Below are 7,030 nucleotides of genomic sequence, written 5' to 3' on the forward strand. Positions count from 1 at the left end.
TAGCTTGAAAACTAACGTAATTAATTAATGTCCAAAATTTCTCAAACCAAGCATGAGGAGCTTGTTTTAGACCACACAATGCTTTCTAAAACTAAACAACTACACCTTGCCGATGAGCAATACCTGTAGGGGATAAATGTAAACCTCCTCATGAAGATGTCAATTCAACAATGCATTATTGACATCCATATGATAAAATTTTAATTGTTGAATAGAAGAAACAAAAATTAGAGTACAAGGAGTTGTCATTATTTTGCAACTAGAGCAAAGGTCTCTTCATAATCCATATCATATTCTTATTAGTATCCTTTTGCGAAAAATCTGGCTTTAAAACATTTAGTCTACCCATCACACTCGGTTTTGATCTTATATACCTAATGACAACTCATATTGTGCTTTCCATGTGGGAGTGGAACCAAATCCCTTATATGACTCTGATAAACAGGTGTATGTTCCTCACCTATAGCATTTTACCTAAGAGGATCATAAACGACCTCTTTGAAGGATGTTGGTTCAAAGAGACGATGTATATTCTCTATGAACGAGGAAAAGGTTGTTGATTAAGAGGGATATTCATGTTTGTGAAGTTTGAATGTTATTGCCTACGAACAAGTCTTGATGGTAGGGGTTCATGACCAAGTGGATGTCCTTCAACAATAGTAGGTAAGGTTTCTTGAGAAATAGAAAGTATGTGATAAAAATTTGGAGAGTTATATGAAATAGTGGAAGGATTTGATGAAACATCATCAATATCAATGCTAAATGGATTAATAGCTTGAAGTTTCGACTAAGTCACGTTGTATGACTAAACAAGAATGCTATTAAAACGAATGTATTCTAGAAAGCTGACATGTTGAGAAACATACAACTTTCGATTGCCAAATTGTAACATCGATATACTTTTTGAACAATATTGCACCACATGAATACATAAATATGACATCCCATAATTTAGTTCAAAAACTGTGAATGGTTAATTTACAGTAAATCTCTTTGTAATTTAAGTCATTGAGTTATAGTGCATCTAAAGTAAAATAATTGATATTATCATTTATTATAAGATACCAAATGATATCTTTCCTCGAAATGTGTACACTGACAGCCGAATCAATGAGCTCAAACTACAACACTAATTAATGGGTCTGAAACACTAGAAATCTGAATTAAGCAGTTATGAGTAAAGCATACATTTTTATATCATAATAGATGTTCCTCTGTTTCCAAAAATATAATGAACATTCAAAATGGATTTTGTATGCAAAAGATATGATTGTTTTAAGATAACAAATAGTAGAACACTAATTTTCTTTAATTGTGTAAAACCGAATAGATCCGTTGAGGAACTTACACACATCCGATGGAAATTCAGAGAGCGTTCTTGGATTTAGGGTATAGCCTAATATTTAATTTCATACTCAAAATATTTTTAGCAAAAATATTTGCAAAAGTAAAAAAAAATCGAGTGTTACAGGTCATTTAGAAGCGAAACTTCAAATACGATTTACCAGAGTTCCATAACTTGAAAAATTAATCGGTTTAGGTTTTTGGAATCCTGTAACCCGACTCTATTTAACGGATCATTCAAAAAACATTCTCGACATCAGGATCTCGATACACCAAAACATGATGGTTTTTGGCAATTTAAGAGTGTGTAACACCCTTATGGGACCCACCAAGACCCAAGAGACTCCAAAAATAAGATCTTGTCCTCACTACTTCCCTCTCCCACATTTTATTTCCTTCCCTACTTCGTCTTAGATATCGTACACTCCTTTCCAAAGAGAATAAAGAACGTGGTCGAGCATGACCTCAAGGGCTTGCGAGTGACCACTTCTAGCTATGAATAGAGGATATGATGCACCCTCAATCCTCACAATTCATCAGCTCTTTTCCTCTCTATCTCTAAGTCTCCATCTCTCTAGATCACCGCCACACTCCACCACACACCACCACCAAACCAACTTATTCCACCACCATTGCCACCTATTTTGATTAGAAAAGCACACCCAAACACAACCACCTCAACCTGCTCACTCCCTTCCCTTTCCCTTCACGTCGACCCACTGCTCGAAGAAGTAAAAACGAGGCAACAACCACCGCAGACGCCCCTACTGCCACCCATCACTACCTTCTACCACCAAGAGAATCAATGACCACCACGAACCTCTACTCCTGCTACTGCACCGTAATTAAAGCAGCACCCCTCTAATTGTTTTTGCTTTACTTCCATCGGTTACAAAAAAAATAAATAGTTTGCATATTTTCTTTTATGGTTATTTGCATGAACATGAATACAGGATGAGGTTATTACCTTATGTGTAAACTTCATTTTAAAATAATTTACAATATGAGTCCCAAATGCTCAAACATTGGTTTGTTATATTAAAAAAAACCCTACCATGAAAATTTCCTTCAACATAGGTCCTAACTATTTAAACCTTCATTTATTTTATTTAAATTACACCATCCCTTGAGATTTATTTGCAAAATAAATCCAAAACTCAAACTTAGAGTTCAAAACAACTCCTCCCTTGGAATTAATTTATAAAATTGGTCCCATTCTAATTATTTATATTAGTGAATCAACCCAATAATTTACTTATCCCCTACTTATTAATTCATTGTTGGGTCAAAAATATGCTTTATACTTTACTTTTCTAGGCAATTGTAGTTTTCGGTTTAAGACCAAAAACAGCCTTTGGTTTACGATTATAAACATGTTTACGATTATATACATGTTTACAACCTCTGTTCTCTATATATAGTGTCAGTAGATGTCAGATTCTAGAAGAGAGTTTATGGTTAAGTGTGTGTAAATCAAGGTGTTCTAGAGAGAGAAAGTTAGAGAGAAGAATATTTTGTGTGCGTACGAATCTCATGTGTCTGGAGCATCATTCATATTATTCAATACACCATAGATTCATCAAGTTCTTCTTCTTCTTCTCCATTCTATCTTGCATCATCCACTTGATTGGGATTCCGCACCATTAAGTGGATCTGATTGATATATCAAGCCAATTTTTGGGACATAGATTTATATCAAAATTTCCTAGCAAACTAAATTAATATCAACGGTTCGTTTTAGCAGCGATAGTTTTTGGTTTGTTGCATCAAATACTCGAAACAAATCAACAACCACACGTTAAGGTGAGTGTCACGGTCCCACTTTAATATATTTTCGGGGGAGAATACATGTACTACTTGTGTTAGATATTAAAAAATACGCATATAGTCTCATTATTTTATGTAAAAACTATAATTAGTTTACAAATTATAGGTTTAACTTTTATATATGTTATATTGTTAAAGTAACACAACTTTCAAAAATAATATACGCCTTTTTACTACAAAACCTTATGATTTTTACATGACATTGTACGCCATAAAACATTATAGTATTCCTAAGGATTTGAACTATACATGAATATGTACGCAGTTTATACAAGAAACATACTTAGTTTATAAAATCTAGTTCCTTATACTATACATACATACCAATAATCCTCGACTTTTATAAACTCTATATTATTCTTTATGCCTAGAACTTATCCACTTTTAAGTTAGGGCTAAGAGTTATTCATACAATAGTTAAGGGTTTTATAGTGAGATAATATTCATAAGATAAAGTCTAAACACTTAGCATACGCACACTATTATAACCGATAATCTTCAGAGCTAGATACATACGTATAGTTCATCCCCGCTTGCGATTGCTAGCTATAACCTCGACCGATCAATCGAAGCATGTGATTAATGTCTACAATCGTTACTATGCCGTCTAGTGAAACATTGTAGCATGGTACATTCAGTCACATAGCTCGGTTATAGAACTCGCTATAAACATTAACTCAAATGTCCCTCTCTCTCTCTCTCTTTCTCTCTTTTACTACATCTCATAAACTTGATTCTTTCAAAACCATTTTAAGCATGTATTTACTAATACCAAGAAAGCTTTTGGTTTTTCAAAGTTTATTTAAATATGATTTACTTATATATAAAGCAAATACATTTTGAATGCTTTTAAAAGTATCATTATTGTTGTCGGCAGAAAACTTGTAACTCTCACCAACCTTGTGTTGATCCTCAAAACTACATGTATTCTCACGGAATTAGTAATCAAGCAAATTCAGACGACGGATAGTCATGGATTTTAGACAATCTACTTTACTACTTTTCGCTATGTCCACCTACCTATTTAAGCCAATTTATATAGTATACTATTATCTATAAAAACTATATGTTCAAACATCAAGACGGAATATAAATGATGTTTTTTTATTGTCGTACTTGTGCTATATATATTCAAATTACATGTGAGAAAACATGTTGTGTGACGACATATAACATTTTGTAGAGAAAACATGGTTTGCTCTACATGAGGTCATAAAACAAATCATGGACACCCAAATACACACAACGAAGAATTATCAAGAAGTTTCCTATATAGTTTTTCATAACAAGACATCCCAAAATTTTGTGCAATGGGAATCTAATTAACGACATATATAGGGATAAGAACGGCTCCTCCTCAAAAGATACGAGGACGTGAGAGGATAAAAGCAAGGATCGTGTAGCTTCAACAAGGTCACGGTGTTTTCTTTCAACAATACCATTTTATTGAGGAGTAATTATACATGATGATTGGTGCATATTGCAATTTAATGCAAGTAACTGAGTAAAGTCATTAAATGCCAAAATCACAATGAAAACATTTTATGGCAATGGAGTGTTAAGTCTTCACTACGGCTTAAAATTCACTATATATGGTGAAAATGTATGATCCGTACTTCATAACATAAACCTATGTATAATTAGTATAATTGTCTATAAAGGAAACATTATTAGTGGATCCTCCTTTAAAGGAAATTGGTGAGGAAACCTACACATCAGAATGCACAAGATCAAACAGAGCAATGAAGCGACTGACACTTTATTAAACGGTATAGTAGAAATATTTTCGAGTTTGCAACCACAATAGTCAGAAATATCATGATTGTCCAAATAACCTACAACACTATTAAAGGATAAAAACTATAAACAAGAAGCTGACAAATGTCCAAAACATGAATGCCAAACATAAAAGTCAAAAGTCAAATTAGTAAAATGAAAAGAAGACAAATAAACATTATTGTCAATGACATTACACAAACTAACATTATTGGTAGTGACATCAAACATTTAGAGTTGATCCAAGATGTATAGTTCTCCTAACTTATGTTCGGTCCCAATCACTCTCTACGAGTGAGAATCAACAACACACGAAAGAGAATCGGAAAAGAAAACCCAATAACCAAAAAGATATAATAGACATCATTAAGAGATACATAGGGAGTGACAACTAAACCATCACCCACTATTTTCATACATGTAAAGTTAGTAGACATGACTAAAATGGATCATCCAAAAGACAAAGAAACAAAGGATGACAGGTAAGGTGACATATGATTATGCACCAAAGTCCAGGATCCATAAAGATGAAGGAATACCTGAAGTATTTGATGAGAAAAGATTTAATTAAGACGTGGATGCAAACACGGTTACATAACTCAAATCATGGAACTATCTGAAATGCCTAAGAAGTTGAGGACCCAATTGTATAAGATGATGTGGTGGTAACATGAGCATTGGCTTACACTATAGGGTAAAGTGATGGCTAAACAATTCAGATTGACCTATCTACTTCCAATAGTTCTTTTATTTGTAGTAAGCACACTAATCAAAATTAACATTTTGATCTGTCTATCCTTGTGATCCATATTAACAACAAACAATCAAATAATAATCTCAAACCAACAACAAACAAACAAATCAAACTGTCAAAACCAATGATGAACAACAACAGTCAAACACAATTGCAAAATCTCAAAATAAAAAAAAAATACCAACAACAACCACATGAACTAAGCTTCAAACAATAACCAAAACCGAAAAAAAAAGCTTTATGTCCTAAAATCACACCGCAATAATAAAATGATGGAGAGAGAAACGATGCTCTGAACTTAAAACGTGGCGCTGAAATAAAATTGTGGCGAGATATCGATGATACTCCCAAGCCGAATCACATCATGGTAAATGATGAGAAACCCCAAAATCAAACGGATAGAAACAACATTCGGAATCCTCGAAAAATCGAGACAAAACAAAACAAGCCAAGTACAAAAACATATCAGAAAGACATACCACGTAAACTAATGAAAAAAGAAATGCTATTATATAATTATTAAATAATAAAAGAGATAATTACAAATGAAGTGAAACACAATATAAATGGAATAAGTTAAAATGTTAAACCTAGCTATTGGACTAAAAGCGAGACCAAACCAAAACATAAACGACCTTATAATTTTATAATGCTAACACAATCAACGTATAAGGGTAAATTAATTTTGTAATGGTGTGCTAACACAATCATCGATGAGGAGATGGGGAGGACTATATTCATCCATTAAATTTTTAATTGGTATCATTTGTTATATACGTAAATTATATTAGACTTAGGCCTAAGTCGCATGTTCATGTCTATCATTTGTTGTATATATATAAATTATATTAGACTCGGTCGCATATTCTAGGGTTATCATTTCCCACCAAGTATTTTAATGCTCCCAAATATTATAAGACGACTTGAAGTCTTAAAAAATATTGGAAAAACCGAAAAGGAAAATACAATAATTTTGTAACTGGGTTGTATATATAGATGAGAGGATGGGGAGGAGTAGATACATTGATACCTAAAAGGTAAACATTATAAAGTAGTGTTTTGAGATAATATCTCCTAGTCCATTAATTAGTTGTATTAGTATGGAAAGCCAATTTATCATTTGTTATACGTATAAATTATATTAGACTGAACTCTGTCTACTATTCTAGTCTGAAACACCTATGTTACTTGAAAGTCAATTTGCTTCATAAAGTTTTTAAAATTTATTTACTTGGTACAATATGATATATGCATGAAATTAAATCATTTAAATGCTTTCTTTACCTATGTTCTCGATGAATTTTTGTGATTTAAAAACCTCCTACATGC

At 32.7% G+C, this 7,030-nt stretch overlaps 1 protein-coding gene across 1 annotated transcript in view; it reads left to right on the forward strand.

Annotated features, from left to right (window-relative positions):
* Nucleotides 1-6,737: 6,737 nt before the first annotated feature.
* LOC111885259 (heat shock 70 kDa protein 3) overlaps nucleotides 6,738-7,030 on the forward strand; it is a 5,707-nt gene continuing 5,414 nt past the window's right edge. The window contains exon 1 of the mRNA XM_023881527.3: nucleotides 6,738-7,030. This exon is cut by the window's right edge and continues 73 nt beyond it. The gene's annotated coding sequence lies outside the window, so the exon portion shown is untranslated.

Source organism: Lactuca sativa, chromosome 1 (assembly GCF_002870075.4).
Source record: "Lactuca sativa cultivar Salinas chromosome 1, Lsat_Salinas_v11, whole genome shotgun sequence".
Lineage (NCBI taxonomy): Eukaryota > Viridiplantae > Streptophyta > Magnoliopsida > Asterales > Asteraceae > Lactuca > Lactuca sativa.